The sequence below is a fragment of the Pinus tabuliformis genome, chromosome J (genome assembly GCF_031772625.1).
Source record: "Pinus tabuliformis cultivar Carrire ecotype Pingquan chromosome J, CPIR1, whole genome shotgun sequence".
Lineage (NCBI taxonomy): Eukaryota > Viridiplantae > Streptophyta > Pinopsida > Pinales > Pinaceae > Pinus > Pinus tabuliformis.
In genome coordinates this window covers 334,388,599-334,412,349 of record NC_142295.1, presented here as the reverse complement: position 1 = coordinate 334,412,349, position 23,751 = coordinate 334,388,599, and the positions used below count along the sequence as shown (strand labels likewise).

Sequence of the window (23,751 nt, the reverse complement as noted above, 5' to 3'; positions counted from 1 at the left end):
ATTGCAAAGGATGTGGGATTAAAGGTCCACATAAAGACCGCATCAAAGATCTTTTGATTGAATTGAGTTGCAAAAACAAAAGTTAGATCTGTAGTCAAGGTCACTAGAATCATACTTAGAGGAAAAACACTAGACCTTTAAATTTGCATTGAAATATTGAAGACAATAGCAGTATACTTATCAAATAGGATCCCACAAAGTAATGAGGAATATGAGCCTTCAAAGGGGTTTGGAGACAAAGAAGCCAAGCATTGAAATACCTGATAACACTACATAACTTCACATTCATCTTGGGAAGAGGAAAAAGTTGCACTATAAATTACATAAATATATATTATATAGTACAAACCTAGAAATGTGCTAAAAGGAAAAAAGGTTTGATCATTCCTTTCAAGTTGAAAATTTTAATTAAAAAATATACTTGGTCAACCTTACCAAAGCAATGAGCAACACGACTCCAAAAGAGGCTTAGACTCAAATCAAGCCAAGGATAAATCACCAAGGATTATTTGGTAGCACATCACATCTTCAACATATTTATGAGAAAAGAAATAAATTTGGTAACAAATTACAAAAATATATATTTGTTGAGCATGGTGAGGATGAAAGTCCTATCAACATTATGATTTAGTGGACAAGAAGAAGATTCATAGAGGTAGAATTTTCACATTTGATTAATATCTTGAATAAATCTATCTAATTTAGTCATAACTTATGGCACTTGGGCGTATAGCCCGTGTGGTGGGGATGGCGGGCTCGTTGCCTTCCCACCCAGGATCGACCCTCGTCGCATGTATGTGTTGCATGGCAGCTATTGAGACCATTGTGCTTATGTACATAATGTAAATATTGTGAAAAATTGTGAAATCTGGGCTAATATATAGCTTCTAAATACAAAAATGAAAGGAAAATAAAAATAATGGACCATTCACATCAATGAACATAAGATGTATCATGGGAAACTCAATATTGGAGAAAAAATAGCTAGAATGTGAGGTTTATTCTCTATTCTTTTTCTTTGTTAGAAAATGAAAATACAAAGAAAATGACACTCACTATGGAGGTGCCTTTGACGTTGTGCCATGAATGGTTTCTCTAAAATAATTTTCCTTCTCTTTTATGTTCTCAAATCCCACTCCTATATGATTTTTTCAAATATGGAATAAGTGCAATTCTAAAATAATGGAACCCGCTCTCGTCCTAGTAGTCTAATATTTAATAGAACTTGATATTTATCTAGGATTAAGGTTTTTTCATCCTCAACCCTTAATTTTTTTTAGTTTTGGAATTTTTATAATCTTCTCAGAAGTCCACATGTGGCTAGCCCTACATGTATGAGTAATGGAGGTTGATGTGGCATCCACTTGGTACCATGGTGGTTAACTTGCAAGAGGCATAACTTCCACATATGGGCTCCAATTGAGGTAATTTTCACAAAGTTGGAGGGGCATTAGTAGGTAGAAAATTTTTGATGGTATGGGAGCTATGCTTGCAAAAATATTTCATTTGATGGAAATGACTCTTAAAGGTTCCAAACCTGAAATATCCAAGCTAGGACCTAGCACTAAAATGGGCCTTCCAAGCCAATTTTTCCAATTTTCCCACCTAGAGGGTACCAAGAAAAATGAAACATTATATAATCATCCATTCTAAATCCCATATTGATAATACGTAACACAAAACGTAAGAATCTAGAGATATAATGATTGAATAAAATGGGAAATGGCAAGAGTCAAACAACTGATAATGTGCTTTATGTTCTAGAACTAGGGAAAAAATTTATCTTAGTATACCAATAGAAAACAAAAACAAAAAATGATGGTTGATTTAGAGGTGGAAATATGTTTGGTAAAGAACATGAGAAAGAAGTAAAATTGTCATAATTTCACAAGACTACATGGAAAACGAATGGGAACATGATAGAAGGGAGTTGTGAATGAAGGTAATCTTTGGAATGAAATGCCTGCACTTACTTGAATAATAACTAATTATATCTCAATGTGATATTAAAGATGGTGGAAATGCCTCTTAAATTTCAAGGAGATAGGTAAATTTATGAGGCTTTTCTGGTGGGGAATCAACATAGAAGAAAATTTGTGAAGGAAGGAGCTTTGAGAGAAAAAGCATTCTTGAACATATATATGATCCGATGTAAGAAATTCTTTTAGGAGGCACTAAATACTTCTTTATATTCATGAAATATAAGTCAAGAACAAAATTGGTGTACATTTTTAAGAACATGTAAGATTCCTTTGTGAAATTTGCATATTTCAAAGTATTAAATAAGGGGAAAAGTGGAATAAATATAAAGGTATTATGGGAATATAAAGGGGGGAATTTTACCCCATCGAATTCTAAGACTATTGCAAAGAATGTGGGATTAAAGGGCCACATAAAGACCACATCAAAGATCTCTTGATTGAATTGAGTTGCAAAAACAAAAATTAGATATGTAGTCAAGGTCACTAGAATCATACTTAGAGGAAAAACACTAGACCTTTAAATTTGAGTTGAAATATTGAAGACAATAACAGTATACTTATCAAATAGGATCCCACAAAGTAATGAGGAATATGAGTCTTCAAAGGGGTTTGGAGACAAAAGAATCCAAGCATTGAAATACCTGATAATACGACATAACTTCACATTCATCTTGGGAAGAGGAAAAAGTTGGACTATAAATTACATAAATATATATTAGTAAAAACCTAGAAATGTGCTAAAAGGAAAAAAGGTTTGATCATTCCTTTCAAGTTGAAAATTTTAATTAAAAAATATACTTGGTCAATCTTACCAAAGCGATGAGCAACACGACTCCAAAAGAGGCTTAGACTCAAATCAAGCCAAGGATAAATCACCAAGGATTATTTGGTAGCACATCATATCTTCAACGTATTTATGAGAAAAGAAATAAATTTGATAACAAATTACAAAAATATATATTTGTTGAGCATGGTGAGGATGAAAGTTCTATCAACATTACGATTTAGTGGACAAGAAGAAGATTCATAGAGGTAGAATTTTCACATTTGATTAATATCTTGAATAAATCTATCTAATTTAGTCATAACTTATGGCACTTGGGCGTATAGCCCGTGTGGTGGGGATGGGTGGCTCGTTTCCTTCCCACCCGGGATCGACCCTCGTCGCATGTATGTGCTGCACGGTAGCTATTGAGACCATTGCGCTTATGTACATAATGTAAATATTGTGAAAAATTGTGAAATCTGGGCTAATATATAGCTTCTAATGAGGGACTCCCCCCCCCCTCTCTTTATTTTTAAAAACTTATGATAAGGGATTTTTTTTTTCTTCTTCTTAGGATGATGAAGATGAACGATAGGATATGACTAAAGCTAAAGTGAAGAAGGCATTAGTTTAAATACAATAAATATGAATCCAATATGGTTAAAGAAAAACATTGAAAGACTTGAAAGTTAAATGAAATTACTTGTTACCATGGATCGAAGATCAAGAAATAAATAATAAATTTAATTATGTTGTAGTTGCTACAATATATAATTCTCCTCGATCAAGTTTACTTGATGAGGCATTAAAACACAAGAAGTGGAAAAAGGTCATGGATGAGAACATTCATCCATGATGCAGGATATAGCTTGGAGAGTATTGAAGTTACCAATTAGAAGAAACTTATAAAATGTATATAAATGCGTAAGAATATGACAATTGAAGCATTGAGAAGTATAAGGATAGAATTGCAATGGAGGGGTATGCACAAAATGAAGGGATTGATGATAAAGATACATTTTTTCCTCATTGTAAATATGACTACAATTGGGATAGTAGATTACTTTAACAAAAAAAATATAGGAAATAGATTCATCAAATGGATATGAACCTAGCCTTGTCCATAATGGAGATTATGAGGATAATGTAACATATCTAAAGAAACCTTAATTTTATGAGGTGAAGGGGAAGGAAATATGCATGTCCAATTTGACAAGTCCTTGCTTGGATTGAGGTAAGTTCATAGGATTGATATATATAGTGTTGGGCCTCAAAATAGTCCCTATTTTCACTCCATTATTCACCAATATCTTCACATTTTACCTTCATGTCACCTCCATTCCACCTCCATATCATTCCATTTACCTCATTATTGGGTTATAACTATGCTTTTCCAAAGTTTATTAATTCTTAACATTTTTAAGTGAATTTATGGCTAAACTTTAGAAAATAAGAGGCTTATACTTATACCTAACAATTAGAATGAGTTTGTTGACATGTGTAGGCACAAAGGAAGCTTCCAGGGAATCTTTATGTGGCCTTGAATGATCAAATTCGAATTTGATAAGATAAGCCTCATGGAAAAGATCATGGAGAAAATCATGGACCTCATGGAGGAAATCATGGAGGATAGGGTTATGTGTCTAGATGGTTGAGAAATGTATGGAACTAAAGAGAGATTAGTGGATCATCATTATGAGTTTGTTATCTCATCTCATTGTATAAATAGGAGTACCTCCTCCATTCCAAGAGGAGGACTCTTAGAGCATGTATCCAGCTTATGATGGAATAGAGTAAAAGCTCCATTTTACATACATTTCCATTATGTAGTTTTATTTCCATTATGTAGTTTTTTAGATATAAGTTTCCTTAATGTAGTATATGGAATAATTTGTCTTGTTCTTAAGAGAATTGAGCTCACTCTAAAAGGATGAGAGAAACATGTTATTTCATATTAGATCTTATTTCATTTAATTGCTTAGATGTTTGAGGATTTGATTTGTTTATGATTGATGAATGAGTTTTAAATTAGAATCTTATCAGCATATGAGAGAACAACCAAGGGTCTAAGTTAGACTCTCTCTCCATTTGATTTGCATGATAATTGAAATTCATTCTTTTGCTTTTATGTTTCAAGTATCATATGAGGAGATAACCATGAGTCTAAGTTAGGCTCTCTCTCCATTGATTTATATGGTAATTGAAATTCATTCTTTTGTGTTTTTATGTTTCAAGTCATTTCATTTCTTATGCTTATGAATGAATCTTAGTTTAGTTTGGATTAGTACATGAGAGGACAATCAAGAGACTAAGTTAGTCTTTCTCTCTCTACTTGAATCTGAACAACAATTAAGTTCATTCTCTTGTCTTCATTTCAAGTTTCTAGTTTTATGTAATCAATGATTTCTCTATGATACTGTCGGGAACGACAACCAAGACCTCGTTAGTTAGGAGCCTCTTCCCTTGCATATTATATTGAATCATAAATAATTTAGCTAGACATAGAGTTAGTTGCCTACTCTTGCATATATATTGCTGGCACCATCACAAACTTACGAGTTTCCCTGGTTGATAATTTAATGCAGCAATTTAAGCCCAATAAATTGCCCAACATTTTGGCGCCGTTGTCGGGGATGGTGCTAAGGGATTAGGCATTAGAAATTTAATTCAGTACTAGTATTTTTAGACAAAATAACTTGTGAGACCTGGTGACAGCAGGATCTTCACAAAGGAGTTTAAGTTTGAGTTTTTTTTATGTTTCAGTATTTAGCTAGTTTTAACTTCAATCCTTTTTGAAACCCCCCTGCATGAATAAAAACGAATCAATCGATTAGTATGCTCTCTTCCTGCGCTTCATGCGATCAGGAAGATCAGAAAATCTCTTGATTTCTTCCGAATAAAAATACTCTTGCTGGAGAACGAATTTGCAAAAAGACAATAAAGAATTTTGTGAATGAGAAAAAGATCATCTTAAAATAATTTAGATAAAATCTAGTTTTTTTGAATTTTAGTTTTGAAAAAAAAAATTGAAAACTAACCATTTTTATTAGATATAGGGTCAATTTCATTATTTTATTTATTTATTTAAAAAAACTTGAAAACAAAATAATAAAAATAAAAACAAAAATAAAATAACAATGAAAAATAACCAGTCAAACTAAATTCTTTGCCTTCTGAGATCTTGATCGGTTTGTCTTCATTAATTGAATAACACAATACCATCTTCTGTCACAAGGTCTTATAAAGATCTGATGGGACCGCCCTGTGATCAAAGAACCAACGTAGACATTCAAAGCCTATTTTTCTACAGGACTTGAAGCCTATTTTTATACAGGCCTGTATGATGACGAAGACACTGTTGTTTTTCCTGTTTCCTTTGCTATATTCCAAGACTGCGTTGGGAAACGATGGGGAATGTAGGTCATGGCTTGTTCAGTCCATTCCCACTGATATGCCAGAGCTTTCTCAGGTACTTGGAGTCCTGTTCTCTGGCGATGTCTTGCAATGGCTTGTTGGGAACTCTAGTAGCAAATTGGACATAATAGCACAGTATTGGCAGTTACTAGCCCAACCTCAGAATCCCAAGTCTGGTGACTATGGCTACTCCACAGCCGACATGGAAAGATTCAGGGCACCAGTTAGAGAAGCGGTGTTCAAATCGCTAGAGAATGCAGCAGACATGAATGTTTCAAAAAGGATAGTTCAACACTCGGGGGTTTCTCCGGATTATGATCAGGAGTCAGCATAGCTTGCTGCTGGAAGACGTAATGTCAAAAATGTGACACTATTTTTGAGTGATTGGTGGGGATCTGGCATTGTCCATGCCAAAGTGTGGATCTCAGACAAAAAGGATATCTATATTCATTCGGCAAACAATGATTGGAAATATATATTGTGAATTGCCCCACCATAGCAGAGAAGGTGGAGATTTATTTTGAAAAATTTATCTATTCACTGCCTCTGTTTTCATACCAAGAGCCAGGTGAGCCTTCGTTTGGGTTGTGTTTTCTTAGTGATCAAGTTGCAGGAAACCTTTGGATCGATGCAGGCTAGGGTTTGAAAAACAATTCGGTGCATTATTCTATGGCCTTGCATTTTGTGGACTGAAAGTAGAATTGCACGGTTTACGGCGGCTCGGCTCGGGTTTCATCAGGAAGCATAATGGCTTTGAGAGAAATTTTGAGTTACCAGGCAGCATCTGCCGGAGTGTCATTGCCTGATTTAAACACTAAAGGTGCATGGTGTCATGAAATGGAAGAGAACAAAATGAACCATTCGCTCAAACGGGATATGTTGAAAGCCCATCGAAAGAACCGCCTGAATTGATATTTGGATCCAAGGCTGTATGGATTCACAGAGGTGGATCTGGACCGGGAGTTTTTTCTTGGCGTGTGGAGGATGTTAGGGTTCTTGTCTGAGAATCGGCCGGTGCAGACTTTATGGTCAATTCTGAATCAATTGGAACAAGCTTACTGTCGCAGCATTGGTTATGAATACATGCACATACCAGACCGTGATAAGTGTAATTGGCTGAGGGAAAATATTGAGACAGTAATCCCCAGGGGATACAATGCAGAGCGCAGGCTTGTAATGCTTGATCGGCTCATCTGGAGTTCACAGTTTGAGAATTTCTTGGCTACAAAGTGGACTGCTGCTAAGAAATGTTTGATCGGTTAGCTGATATGGGGGTGGAGAGCATTGTTATAGGTATGTCTCATAGAGGAAGATTGAAGGTTTTGGGCAATATCGTCAGGAAGCCATTGAGACAGATTTTCAGCGAGTTCAGTGGTGGCACAAAGCCCGCGTCTGATGAATTTGGATCGTACACCGGAAATGGAGATGTGAAATATCATTTGGGTCACTTAGAAGTAGTTGATCCTGTTGTGGTTGGAAAAACTAGAGCAAAACAGTATTATTCAAATGACAAAGAGAGGAAGAAAAACTTGGCTATATTGATTCATGGAGATGGAAGGTTTGCTGGTCAAGGAATGGTCTATGAGACATTGCATTTGAGTGCTCTTCCTAATTACACCACTGGAGGGACTATTCACATGGTGGTCAATAATCAGGTTGCATTCACAACTGATCCCATGTCTGGAAGGTCTTCGCAATACTGTACAGATGTTGCAAACGCCTTGAATGCTCCAATTTTCCATGTAAATGGTGATGATCTGGAAGCTATGGTGCATGCATGTGAACTTGCTGCCGAGTGGCGTTAGACATTCTAGTCTGAAGTTGTTGTGGATATTGTTTGTTACCGCAGGTTTGGACACAATGAGATCGATGAACCATCTTTTACACAACCTAAAATGTATAAGGTGATTCGAAACCATCCAACGGCATTGGATTTGTATGAAAAGCAGCTAATAGAAATGGGGCGAATGTATGCTTTGCACAAGAAGGTCAATTCAATTTTGAGATTGTTGAGATTGTAGAAGATAAAAAGGATGATGCTTCCATCAGAAATGAAGAATTGAAGTTGACTAATGAACGGTTTCTTGTTCCAGAAATGATTTTTCATCCTACTGATCTTGGAATGAACCAGGTTGGCTTGACAAAACGCATTATGCGAGCTATTAACGCCTGCCATCCTCATCTTCACCCAGTACATAATTCTGACTGGTGGGAGCTCACTTTTTCCACACATGAAAGCAAGGCTGGAACAGGAACTGCGGCCTCTTGTTTGTAAAAATTGTGACACAAGAAGAGCCAATGTTAGGTACGTGGAGAGGGGGATCATTATTGGCAGCCCGCCCTGAGTTTGAATCTCTATGTGTGACAAAGGCATATTATGAAGAAATTGTATCTGCAAGATGCCGGCGGTGTTTTATGCAATCTTTTGTTGTGGTCAATCTTCTCAAATGATTACTCTGACACAATTTTTTTACAAATTTTGGATCGATCAAGACCGTTTGAACAATCTCTTCAGTAGAATGCAAGTCCGTGGTTTAATAAAGTCATGAAAAAAAAAATTGAAGGACTTCATGAAAACAAAGCTTGCGCCTTCAATTACTGATCTGGAAACCCTAAACCCAAATTTGTGGATTAGTTCCTATCACCCCAAACTTCACGGACATGTGGAAATATCACATGCTTTGAGTTTTTCATTTTGTTTTGTTTTGTGTTTTTAAGTTTTGTATTTATTTTTGTTATTGTATTTATTTTTATTTTTGTTCTATATTTAGTTTTAATTTGTTTTGATATATATTTTTAGTTGTAATTTGTTATTAAGTTTGTTATGTAATTTATTGTTCTTTGTTTGACTTTAAATGTTTGTTATTTAATTTTTATGTTTGTTATATTTGTATTAATATATTAATATATTAATTGTATTAACATATTAATATAATTATATTAATTGTTATAACTGTAGTTTGTTATATTTAATTGTAAATTGTTATTGTTTGTTATGTTATATGATTGTATTAATATACTGTTTTATATTAGATATGATTTTTATGTTGTGATTTAAAAAAAAATAATAATAAATAAATAAATTGTTATGTGTTTTGTGATTGTTTTGAAGCATTTAAAGAGTAAATGTTGGCATGTGAAAGATATTGGCATAAAACAAAACTTTGGGGGCATGAAAATTGAGCGAATCATGAGAACAGGATGAAAGAAAAAAAAATTAAAAAATTAAAAAAAACAAACAAAAAAAAACAAATATTAAAAAAAAAAAACAACAACAAACACACTTTTCACAAAATTCACGCAGGTTTGAAACTTTTGGAAGCATAGTTTTAAAAGAACATTTGGTGGATTATTTAAATGCTGATTAACTAGCTTAGAGTTGGCAATTTGATATTGCTGAATGCTTTTATAACATACTAATCTGCAGGACACAACAAATCTATAATGTCAAACTTTTCGCCATGCACAAAAGTCAGCTGACACAAACAGGGAGTATTAATTTTCATGGTTATTTTAAAAAAATGGATTGATATTCATATCATGATTAAGCCAATTTTAACACTTTGTTTGTCCTTAATTTGTTTTATTTGGTATGAAATTTTTGCGTGATAATCATGAAGAAACTGGCCATTTCTTCTAGAGCACACTTATGTTTTCTTTGTACCAAGTTTTTTGCAGGTTACAGGAAAATCAAGTATTCATTAAGGAGATTACATTGTGCGCACAATTGGTCTTCAATCGACTAATTTCATGAAAAATTCTACAGACAAATCCATGTCCACAACCATTATTTTACACTCCCATTTTGCAAAAGATTTTCCACCAATTGTCCATGTCCATAAAGCATCCCATTTCCATATCCATTTTTCACAGCAAGAGTTCTTATTCATACAACATGCATTTCCTTATTGTCATTTTCCATGTCATTACCATTCCCCTTTATTTCTGCAATAAAACTCTGCTTGAGTCCAAGTCCTAGAGTCTAAGTATCATTCAAAAAACACCTAGAGGCTTGCATGCCTTAATGGCAAGTACTCTTGCCGATGAACAATGGGAGTCCACTAATATCCCTTGTTCGTTGGATCTTGTAGGTGACTCGACCACGACAAATTTATTCGTACCTACAAAGATGTGTTAGGCACCCTGACTCCCATTGGAATCAATGGTGGGAGCTCTTGTGTTGGCTAGGGGCATTCATTAATGGCCACTAAGTCAACAACTTCTTGCTATGTTCGACATCGACACATTTAATCACATAGTAAGATTTGTGCCATCGAGCGTTGAAGACTTGAAGACCCATATTTTGTAGCAGATGAAGCCAATTTCTTTTCATTGTTTTTCAATTTGTCATCACTTGAGGACAAGTCAATCAATAAGGTTGGGAGGGAAATGTAACTTATATATTTTATATACCTTCCAAACCTTATAGATTTTCAGCCATATTCAGCAGACTCATCAGATTCATTATCCAGCAGCAGAGGGGATCTAGCAACAGATACAACTTTCAGCCATTCATCATCTACTAGCAAAGGAATCCAGCAGCCGATATGACAATACAGATCCATCTTTCATCCACAACTTGAAGAAGTAGATTCAGCGCAGAATTGTGGCAGCTAAACATGCATGATTCATCCACCATTTTCCCAACCAAGTAAAGAAGACCATGAATGAATGTTTTTGCAGCCACACGTGCACAACTCTCATCCATTTTGGAAGGGTAAGTTAAGGTATGATATTTTCTAACTTTTAACCATTAAATTCCTTGAAAAGTTAGAATAATAATTTTTGGAAAAACTTCACTTCCTTTTTCCTTGCTTTCCCCATTTCACATAATTGTCCAAATCATCCGTTAAAGGGGAAGGATACATCCACATTCATATATCACATTCATATAACATCCACATTCATATATCACATTCTCAACCCCAATTAACCCCACTTACCTTCAAAATATATTCACTATTACGTGAGCATACAAATGGCTTTGTCAAAAGTATTTAAAAGTTAATTGGATGCCAACACACTCATGGTTGTTACACAAGAACCAACCATGACGCATTCCAACAAAAATACTCTGCCACTATTACATGAGCATACAAATGGCTTTGACAAATGTATTTGAAAGTTAATTGGATGCCAATACCATCATGGTTGTTACACAAGAACCAACCATGATGCATTCCAACAAAAATACTCTGCAATAAAAATCACATTATCAATATGCAAAGATCATACATTGAATGCAACAAACAAAATATGGTTGAAACACAAGAACCAACCAAGTTGTAGTTCATCAAAATAACGCTTTGCAAAAATTAAGTAAATGATATCATGCAGAGTTTAAGCCAAAGCTCAAAAAGTAATGTAATAGATTGCATGAGGACATGCAATACCATAGATTGCATGAGGACATGCAATACCTTGAGTTTGGGGGAGATGTTGGGCCTCAAAATAGTCCCTATTTTCACTCCATTATTCACCAATATCTTCACATTTTACCTTCATGTCACCTCCATTCCACCTCCATATCATTCCATTTACCTCATTATTGGGTTATAACTATGCTTTTCCAAAGTTTATTAATTCTTAACGTTTTTAAGTGAATTTATGGCTAAACTTTAGAAAATAAGATGCTTATACTTATACCTAACAATTAGAATGAGTTTGTTGACATGTGTAGGCACAAAGGAAGCTTCCAGGGCATCTTTATGTGGCCTTGAATGATCAAATTCGAATTTGATAAGATAAGCCTCATGGAAAAGATCATGGAGAAAATCATGGACCTCATGGAGGAAATCATGGAGGATAGGGTTATGTGTCTAGATGGTTGAGAAATGTATGGAACTAAAGAGAGATTAGTGGATCATCCTTATGAGTTTGTTATCTCATCTCATTGTATAAATAGGAGTACCTCCTCCATTCCAAGAGGAGGACTCTTAGAGCATGTATCCAGCTTATGATGGAATAGAATAAAAGCTCCATTTTACATACATTTCCATTATGTAGTTTTGTTTCCATTATGTAGTTTTTTAGATATAAGTTTCCTTAATGTAGTATATGGAATAATTTGTCTTGTTATTAAGAGAATTGAGCTCACTCTAAAAGGATTAGAGAAACATGTTATTTCATATTAGATCTTATTTCATTTAATTGCTTAGATGTTTGAGGATTTGATTTGTTTATGATTGATGAATGAGTTTTAAATTAGAATCTTATCAGCATATGAGAGAACAACCAAGGGTCTAAGTTAGACTCTCTCTCCATTTGATTTGCATGATAATTGAAATTCATTCTTTTGCTTTTATGTTTCAAGTATCATATGAGGAGATAACCACGAGTCTAAGTTAGGCTCTCTCTCCATTGATTTATATGGTAATTGAAATTCATTCTTTTGTGTTTTTATGTTTCGAGTCATTTCATTTCTTATGCTTATGAATGAATCTTAGTTTAGTTTGGATTAGTACATGAGAGGACAATCAAGAGACTAAGTTAGTCTTTCTCTCTCTACTTGAATCTGAACAACAATTAAGTTCATTCTCTTGTCTTCATTTCAAGTTTCTAGTTTTATGTAATCAATGATTTCTCTATGATACTGTAGGGAAGGACAACCAGGACCTCCTTAGTTAGGAGCCTCTTCCCTTGCATATTATATTGAATCATAAATAATTTAGCTAGACATAGATTTAGTTTCCTACTCTTGCATATATATTGCTGGCACCATCACAAACTTACGAGTTTCCCTGGTTGATAATTTAATGCAGCAATTTAAGCCCAATAAATTGCCCAACATATAGAATGATGAATAACTAAAAAAAACTAGATCCAAGAGGAACCCATCAAATTTTAACTTACATGTGAAATATAAAGGGGATGATGTGGTAATATTGATCTTGTTTGTAGATGACATGATCATTATAGAGAGAAATAAAGAGAAGATAAAAAGTGCTATGTACAACATGTAAATAATATTTAAATGATAATTTGAGACTAATTCATTACTTCCTAGGCATAAAGGTGTGGAAAAATGAAAGATAACATATTGGGTAGTGAAAAGAAGATAAAAAAATGTTATGGAAGATTTGAAAATTTTGTTTAAATTCCAAAGTTGGTATTGGTGCAGTGATTCTTAGATTTAGATTTGTGGAAAAAAACAATATATACATTTTTCGAATAAAGTATATAAGAGTGTTATTACAAAATTTCAAATCAAGTATGTAAAAGTGTTATTACAAAATTTTAAGTGAAAAATGGCAAGACTTGTTCATAACCCATGGAAACAATATCTTAGCTATCTCCTCGCTATAATAGAAGAATAATTTTAACCTATTTAGCGAGACATTATTTATACAAATAGTTAAGGTTTCAATCTATCTATCCAACACCATTAAACCATATTCAATGTCCATGGTGGAAAGGTACAAACCTCACCTAAAGCCATATATTAAAATGTTGTAAAGGGCATCCCAATTTATTTGAAGGGAATAATTTATTATTGGATCAAGCACAACAAAGGTGTGGCCTTTTTAGCTTATGTAATATGCATATGTTGTGGGCAACTTCAATGCATCACAAAATAATGATGCCTAGATATATGTTTAGTTTAAGATAAGGTGCATTAGAGAATCAAGAAGTAATATGTAATTTTATTGTCCATCGTAGATATAGGATGGACTTAATGATTATTTTCTCCTTGGAACTCATATGTAGATATAGGATGGACTTAATGATTATTTTCTCCTTGGAACTCATATGTTTGAATATGTGGGAGGTAGGGTATGTATGCTTCCATAGGATAAATAGTGAAATCATTACATAGAAGATATTTTTTGTCCTACAAACAATGAGGCCTCATATATTAAATTTGGTGTATGGCTAGATTTTCATAATGAAACTAATAATTGCACTAGCTCAAAAATACATTAGAATAATTGTATTTGTAAAATTTGTAATATAAAAGAGAATGAAAATGAATACTTCCTTTTAACTTACCCTACTCTTAACAATATACCATATAAATTAATTAATTTTCATAATTCAATAATTTTTCACTTCTAACTTACAATTTAATCATAATAATTTTGACATTTTTATTTATGATATGTTTAAGTTTAGAAAATTATTTAAAATAATATTTAATTTAATACTTTTTATTAATCCAATAAATTTTATTATTTCATATTCACTTTGATAAATTAATAGTATCATTACAAATTAATGTTTTTAAATAAAATAGATTTAAATTTATATATAAATTGTTGGGTTGTGTTATATTCTTTCCACGTAGTTAATAGGGGGTTTGAAGGGCACCCGTAACCCCACTTTATGGGGTCCGGGGCAGCGCCCCAGAAAATTTTGGTTTTGGACCATATGTTAGGTTGGGCGGACCCACCTATGGTTTTGTGCATGATTTTCGCACATGTTTTTTGGACGCGATGGTTTTCGGTCCATGGTATTGGATGCTTCGGCATGTATAAATATGTATTGTAACATTGAAAGGAACATAATGAAAAATCAAGCTGGTAGTCCTGGTTTTGGGATCCAGGGAAAAATCTCTGTGCATATGTGTTTTATGGGTTATGCTCTCGCATTGTTTATTTTCTTTGTTTAAGAATTCGTATGCAGGTAATTTCTGTACAGGGTTAAAACCTACATTTGGTATCAGAGTTGTTTTGGCTTCAAGGGGACGCCTTTGTTGCTGAGGGGTTTCGCTCGGGCCTGTGGTAGACCCTGTTCAGTGGGAGATCTGCGAGATCGATTCTAGTGGTGAAAGAAGATGGCGAGCAGTGGAAAGATAGAGATTGAGAAGTTCAATGGTCAGAATTTTGAGTTGTGGAAACTCAAGATGGAGGATCTGTTGGTGGATAAAGATCAGTGGATCGCGGTAGATCCGGGTACTAAACCATCGGGAGTGACCGATGAAGAATGGAAGAAGTTGGATCGGAAGGAAAAGAGCACAATACGATTGTGTGTCTCTGATTCAGTATTGATGAATGTATCAGGGGAAGCTACGACAAAGGCTTTGTGGGTCAAGTTAGGGACTTTGTACCAATCTAAGTCTCTGGTGAATAAAATGTTCCTGCGGAAAAAGCTATATAACCTGAGGATGAAAGATGGAGACTCGGTGACAGAGCATCTGAATGCGTTTAATACTGTGGTAAGTCAGTTATTATCTGTTGATATTAAAATTTTAGATGAAGATAAGTGCATCAACCTGTTTTGTTCTCTACCAGATTCGTGGGATAGTCTGGTTATTGCAATAGGTAGCAATGCAACTTCTTTGCAGTTTGATGAAATAGTCTCAACCTTGCTGACGGAGGAGATGAGACAGAAAAATATGGACAACCAGAATGGTGATGCCTTGTCTGTACGTGGACGGTCCCAGAACAGAAACAAAAATAATTCATCAAGTGGGAGATCTAAATCTAGAGGGAGATCTAAATCTCCAGGAAAACCTACAAAGGTGGTGTGCTGGAAATGCGGAAAGGAAGGGCACTTCAGAAGGGATTGTAAATCTAAAGCTCCTGATAAAGGAAAGGGATCTGATGATGCTCCTTCTGTAGAGGCGAAAACCACCTCAGATGAAGGTGGGGATGTGTACTTGGCTTCTTCAGGTACACATGTAGATCATGAGGCATGGTTGATTGACTCAGGTGCATCCTTTCACTTCACTCCCCATAGAGAGTAGTTTTGCAAGTATGAGAAATACGATGGTGGTGATGTCTTCTTAGGAGATGATAGGAAGGCTAGAATCATTGGTCGGGGAAAAGTAAAGTTGAAGTTGCAAGGTGGAAGGGTTAGAACACTTCCGGGTGTTCTACATATTCTTGCATTGGCCAGAAATCTTATTTCTGTAAGCAAGTTGGATGATGCAGGTGTAAAGACGGTGTTAGAGAAAGATACCTGCAAGATGGTTCGAGGAGCACTGATATTGATGCAGGGAGTTCGGATTGGAACTCTGTACAAGCTGCAAGGTAGCACTGTTGTTGATGGGTGCAATAGTTCTATGGTTCCTGAAAATGGAGTAGAAAATCTAGTGGTCTCTCGAGAGAAGACCATGTTGTGGCATCAAAGGCTTGGACATATTGGAGAGAAGGGACTTCAAATACTTCATGGTAAAGGTATGGTAGGAGGTATGAATGATAGCTCTCTGGATTTTGATTTCTGTGAAAATTGTGTGTATGGGAAGCAGAATCGGGTGAGTTTCCCCTCTAGTGGTAAGAGGACGAAACATATATTAGAGCTTGTGCACAGTGATGTGTTTGGACCTGTGAAGGTTCCATCACTGGGTAAGTCTGTGTACTATGTATCATTCATAGATGAATTCTCAAGGAATACATGGATATATTTCCTTAAGAAGAAATCTGAAGTCTTTGACAGGTTTAAAGAATTTAAGGCTCTGGTGGAAAATCAGACAAAGAAGAAGATAAAGGTGCTGAGGACAGATAATGGTGGAGAATTTGTAGCAAGGAATTTGAAGAATTTTGTAAGAAGTGTGCTATAGCACAGCAGAAGACTACTCCATATACACCTCAACAAAATGGAGTCGCAGAAAGAATGAACAAGACGTTGATGGAAAGGGCAAGAAGCATGCTCAGTGGTGCCGGGTTAGGATAGGAATTTTGGGCAGAGGCGGTGGATACTGCATGTTACCTGATCAATAGATCACCTTCATCAGCATTGGAGGATAAGACTCCACAAGAAGTATGGACTGGTAAGAAACCCTCTCTTTCACATCTAAGGGTATTTGGATGTGATGCATATGTACATGTTCCAAAGGAGAAACGAACCAAGTTGGATAGTAAATATGAAAAGTGCATCTTTATTGGGTATAAGGATGGTTTAAAGGGTTATAAGCTTTGTAACCCAGTCACACGGAAGGTTGTGTATAGCCGAGATGTGTTGTTCAGAGAGGTAAGAGATGTTATTCAACATGAAGTCCAACCAAAGGAACCTAAGAAGATAGAGTTTGAGCCAAAGGAGGAAGAATCAGACTCTGCAGCAGAGGAGGAATCAGAAGATGAAGAGCCACAAACTCCAGCTGTGAGAAGATCAATTCGAGAAAGAAGGCAGCCAGAAAGGTATAGTCCATCTGCTTTCAGTTCAAATTTTGCTTTGTCTGTTACTGATGATGATCCCAGAACTGTGAAGGAAGCAGTGGATTCAGAGGATGGAAAACTCTGGAAAGAGGCCATGGTCGATGAAATGGCATCTTTGCACAAAAATGAGGCTTGGGATCGGGTGGAGTTGCCGGCTAGAAGGAAACCCATTGGCAGCAAATGGGTGTTCAAGAAGAAGACAAATGCAGAAGGAAAGGTTGAGAAATATAAAGCTCGGTTGGTAGCAAAAGGTTATTCCCAGGTGCCAGGAATTGATTTTGGTGATATTTTTTCTCCTGTTGCCAAGGTAACTTCTATTAGATTACTTTTATCTGTTGCTGCTGCTTTTGATTTTGAGGTAGAACAGATGGATGTGAAGACAACATTTCTTCATGGGGATTTGGAAGAGGAAATCTACATGAAGCAACCTGAAGGATTTGCGGTGAAGGGTAAGAAAGAACTGGTATGCAAGTTAAAGAAGTCTCTGTATGGGTTAAAACAGTCACCAAGGATGTGGTATCAGAAATTTGATACATTTATACGGGGACTTGGCTTCACCAGAAGAAAAGCAGATCATTGTGTGTATTTTAAATTAATTGGTGACCGTGTTATTTATCTGGTCTTGTATGTGGATGATATGTTGCTGGTTGGAAATGACAAAGAAATTATCCAGGATTTGAAGACCCAATTGTCCTCCAAATTCGACATGAAAGATCTTGGTGCTGCAAACTATATTTTGGGCATGGAAATTAAAAGAGATCGGTCAAAGAGGAAGCTCTGGTTAAACCAGAGGAAGTATGTCGAGACAATACTGCAGAGGTTTAATATGCAGGATAGTAAATCAGTGAAGGTTCCTATTCCTGTAGGTGTGAGGTTATCTGCTGAACAGTGTCCCAAGACACAAGAAGAGGAAGAGGACATGTCTCGTGTTCCATATGCAAGTGCAGTGGGTAGCCTGATGTATGCAATGGTCTGTACTAGACCAGACATTGCACATGCAGTGGGAGTATTGAGCAGGTTTATGTCAAAACCTGGGAAGGAGCACTGGACAGAAGTGAAGCGGGTTTTCAGGTATTTGCGTGGCACTAGTGATTATGGTTTGTGCTACCAAGGAAGACCAGGATTGGACAGAGTGTTGGATATTCATGGCTTTGTTGATGCAGACTGGGCTGGAGATCTGGATCAGAGAAGATCTACGAGTGGGTATGTGTTTAACCTATTTGGAGGTGCAGTCAGTTGGATGAGTAAGAAACAATCTGTAGTGGCACTATCAACTACAGAGGCAGAATACATGACAACCACTCATGCAAGCAAGGAAGCAGTTTGGTTGCAGAGATTGTGTTCAAGTATGGGGTTAGTACATGGAGCTATAAGAATAGACTGTGACAGCCAAAGTGCAATTTTCTTGGCAAAGAACCCTGCTTATCATTCAAATACAAAGCACATTGATGTTCAGTATCACTTTGTGAGGGATATGATAGAAGACAGAAAGGTGTTGCTGGTAAAGGTGGACACTTTGAAGAATACTGCAGATGCATTGACAAAATCTGTGAGCTCTGAGAAGTTCTCTTGGTGTAGAGAAGCAATGGGAATCTCAGGGCTGAAAAAATGACTAAGCTCTCCTGTGGCCCCCTGTGGAAAGAAAACAACAAGTGGGAGATTGTTGGGTTGTGTTATATTCTTTCCACGTAATTAATAGGGGGTTTGAAGGGCACCCGTAACCCCATTTTATGGGGTCCAGGGCAGCGCCCCAGAAAATTTTGGTTTTGGACCATATGTTAGGTTGGGCGGACCCACCTATGGTTTTGTGCATGATTTTCGCACATGTTTTTTGGACGCGATGGTTTTCAGTCCATGGTATTGGATGCTTCGGCATGTATAAATATGTATTGTAACATTGAAAGGAACATAATGAAAAATCAAGCCGGTAGTCCCGGTTTTGGGATCCAGGGAAAAATCTCTGTGCATATGTGTTTTATGGGTTATGCTCTCGCATTGTTTATTTTCTTTGTTTAAGAATTCGTATGCAGGTAATTTCTATACAGGGTTAAAACCTACAACCTTCTGCGTGCTAATATTTTGATGTTTTCTCCATAGGTGCTCTAGGCATGTTGGACCATATGTTAGGTTGGGCGGACCCACCTATGGTTTTGTGCATGATTTTCGCACATGTTTTTTGGACGCGATGGTTTTCGGTCCATGGTATTGGACGCGATGGTATTCGGTCCATGGTATTGGATGCTTCGGCATGTATAAATATGTATTGTAACATTGAAAGGAACATAATGAAAAATCAAGCTGGTAGTCCCAGTTTTGGGATCCAGGGAAAAATCTCTGTGCATATGTGTTTTATGGGTTATGCTCTCGCATTGTTTATTTTCTTTGTTTAAGAATTCGTATGCAGGTAATTTCTGTACAGGGTTAAAACCTACATAAATAATTAATTATATCATAGGCATGCCTATTTTGGAATAGGGGTTCCAAAGTTTTATTTTAATTATCAATATTAGGTCGATGGTAGGGATTTAATCTCCACATTTAGAATATTCTTAGTAGTAGTCACATATTGAAGGCTCAGATTTATCTAAAAAGTAGTTATGCCCTCTCTCCCTTTTCAATTAAATTTATTAATTAAAAAAATGTCATATGAACATTTCTCACATTAACATGAGTTATGGTTTTTTTGTCATATAGTATTAGTAAGTTATGGTATTGGCCCATGGTATTATAGAAATTCCTATTTATATATTAAGAATCTCCATGACTAAGAATATATATAAATATATACTAAGAATCTTGTTTATATATATATCATTAGTTAAAATTTAGTTATTTTTATTTTTAATATTGGCAATGTGAGATAACTTGTGTTCATATTATGTTTCTTTAATTAATCAATATCATTAAAAGGGAAAGGGAAGAAAGGGCATAACTACTTTTGAGATAAATCTCAACCTTTGATTTGTGATTAGTATTAAAACTATTTTAGAATATGTTGCAGAGATTAAATCCCTACCCTCCACCTAATAATTTATTGATAATTAAATTAAAATTATGGAAGCCATATTCCAAAATGGACTACATAATAATATACAATAATTTATTATTATTAAAGATGTTATATGATAATGATCATTACATGATTACGTTAATTAGTAGGTGATAGCCTTGAAAAAATAGTCATATTTCTTGAATAGAGGATTCATTTGATGTGCTACATGTCCACCCTAGGGAAAGAAGGGAGGTGTTGGAAATGTAACTAGGTTCAGTCTTCATTATTATCTTTGTACTTATTTGTATTTTATATAAAAGAAGATTTTATTTTTTTATTTATGCATAGGTTTCATGCTCAAGTATAGGTTAAGCATGTTCGTCATGCTTCTAGGGATTTTCATTGTCATAAGACAAGAGAGCCAATTTGTATAAAACCCATTTGGGTATGTTGTATCTTGTAAAAATAATTTGTTTGAGTCAAGAATTCCTCCAAACATCAAGTGAGCCTTGCCATGGTGAAATTCAAACTAGAAGATACCTATTCAAGAGTATATACATAACAAATGAATTCAACTTATTTGGTGCACTATTGGAGTTCGTTATAAAGTAAAAATAAGAAGGTTTGAAGAGCGAAAATGTCAAGAAAATAAAGACATTCCAAAGTAAGAAATAAGACATGAACTCGGAGTCATCTCTGATCACACGTGTAAGAAGTTAGAATTTTTTCTGAGCAAACTGCAGAGGTCGAATGCTACATGATGAATTGCAGACCTAAACTATAGGACCAAGGCTTTAACTAGAATAGTTTGAGAAGAACTTATAAAGACTATTGACTGGAAGGTTGACTTGATGTTTGGGGGAGATTTTGACTTTGGTGTTTGGGTCTTGGAGTTCTCATTTTGATCTGATTCTATAAGAAGGAGATTTTTTGGGTTTTCCCCAAGTTGTGGGGATTTTCCCTAGCTTGTAGCCTACTTCTTATGTCTATTTTCTCTTGTGATATTCATGTTTATATTAGTAATTGTTTAATGAAGAAAAATAACACAATGAAATTAATAAGAAGCCAACAAATCTCACAAATAATTATCAAGCTAAGGAAAAACTACTTGTATCTAAATCCACCTTGATTTTCCAACATGGTATCAAAGCTAAGGTTGACAAAATGTGGCAAGAAGATCACAAAATTGTTACCATTATGAGAAGGAAAAAAAATGATTCAAATACAAGTCTGACTGCAGGTTGATATAAAGTATCCATTCCTAAAGTTCTAGGCATAAGAAGCAATCTGAATCCAAGTTTGATGGAAGAATTGATTTACTCTCTATTCAAATATCAAGACTATTGTGGCTTGCTTATCTTATAACGTTTGTTGAGATAAATACAAAGACCTGATGCTCAACTACAACAATAATACATGTTCTCCCTTCTAAAGGAAATAATGTTACTATAGTAACAAAAGGGATCCAATTTGATTTCTGAAAGCAAGATCACAGTACGAGTTACATCATTGATGTATGGAATCTCCTCCAAGATTGACGAAGATACAAAGTCCAGAAGCTATTATTCAATTCAAGCCTAAAGCAACAATTTCCAAGCTATAACAAGACACTACACATATACAATGATCTGAGATACAATACAGAGTTAAGGACTTCTTTGCTTATTGAAAAGATAAAATAGTGTTATGTCATATCTCTAATACAATACATGTTCCTGCTACTTCAAATTCAATTATCCAAAGTTCTGCAGAAAAAAGGATACCTATAATATAAGCCTTATGGAAATCGAGTAGGCCTAGTAAGGCTACAAGAAGAGAGGATGAGTTCTTGTTTTTGTTTTTGATATTGGTTTGGCACAGGTATAGAGAAGAAGCAGTCATGTTTTGTGAAGTCTCTTAGTTGGAAGTATGCCAAGTTTAGTACCTGTATTCTGAAGAGGAGAAGAGTCCTTCATAGCCAAGAATATTAACCATATTACCTCTGATCTGAAGTGGAATCAGGGCTAAGAATATTAAGATAACCTTGTATAGGACTGATTTGCAATAGAATTGTTTGTAGGGATCTTGTGCATGGTTTGAATGATGGTTACTAGGCCAAATATATTCCTGGGAAGAGAGAGGTTAGTTATAGAAGGATAAGGGTTTTGTCGGGCATGTGAATGTAGCGATAGTCTGAGGTTAAAACCTTTGGTTCCTCAAAATTTTAGAAAAGGGAAAAGGTAGGTTAGAAGGAAATTATAGGCATTGTAGGAAGCCCATAAGGCCTGTTTTTTAAGGCCTAGTAGAATCTAGTGTTAGGGCACATCCTATGAAAGAAATTACACATGATATCAGGAGAATAATCATTACTAGTTTGTGGCTACCTAAGATTAGGTTGAGTTAGGAGATCTGTTGGTCGAGTTCATTAGGAAAAATTATGTGCACACATTTGAATCAAACTCTCTATGATAAGGTTGAGATTATGTCTATAATTTGAAGAAGGTACAAGCCCTTGAAGGTGTGTTGAATAGAGGTTTTGTAACCTATGGAAAAGCTATGATCAAGGGATGAAATTCCTTTGAGATATGCATAGAAAGTATGGGTCTTGGGAAGAGGTTTGTGCAGGTTTGAGGAGGTTTGTTCTAGCTGATGAAGGGTATATTTGTGGCTCATATAAGTTCCTTAAAGAGACAAAAACCTCAGTTATTTCTATGCACAAAGACGTTTACTTCAGGACTATTGGAGACATCTTAGAGAGGTATGTAGACTAATATTATTGTGAATAATTATTAGTTTGGTTTTGAACAATATTGAGAGAAGCCCATGTATAGTGCCTCTATAGAATTAAGGGCTATTAAGTGGATGTTTTTTTTGTTCCCTAGAACAATCTTCCTTAGTGATGTTAAGGAGTCATGTGTGGGATGTGTATGAAGCCTTAGATAAGTCAGAATTGAGGATTTTGTGAGGGCATAATTGAGAACCCTAGTTCAATGGTTTGGATTTTTCAAATCAATGATAAGTTGGTTGCTTGGTGATGCCCTAATTCAGGGTTTTCATGGTTGGGAAATCACTGTTGAGAAGTTTGGCCACTGAGTTTGAATACATTACAAGCTGCGATGTTGGAGCAACCTTCTCATTTTCTAAACAGGTTGTTTAGTGAAGTCCTTAATAGTTGGGTACCTTATGGAATAGGAGAAGCAACTAGAAGACATGATTATTTTTTTGACTATGGATTTGTGTTGATTAATGAAGATTGATTAGAAACTTGTTAGCTAAGATTGTGATAATCAATATATTGAAGAAGTTGTGTGATGGACTATCTTCAAAGTAGGATGTAGTGCAAGAAGTAGTGATGGACATAGATAAAGATGTTGTAGGTGAAGACCTCAAGAACATGATACTGATTTGTTATGAGGTAGAATTGGAGCCCTTGAAGTTGAAGATGAGCAGTCTTAATTGGTAAGAAGGCTAGTAAGAGGAGAGATGAAATTACAAATAGTTGATGTAAGGGAAATATGAGTA

General features: G+C 35.3%; 1 protein-coding gene and 1 pseudogene across 1 annotated transcript in view; one reads left to right on the top strand and one right to left on the bottom strand.

Annotated features, from left to right (window-relative positions):
• Positions 1 to 23,751, bottom strand: part of LOC149227105 (uncharacterized) — a 136,044-nt gene that overhangs the window by 91,409 nt on the left and 20,884 nt on the right. The gene's annotated exons all lie outside the window — the stretch shown is intronic.
• LOC149227106 (uncharacterized) lies at positions 6,200 to 6,646 on the top strand (annotated as a pseudogene).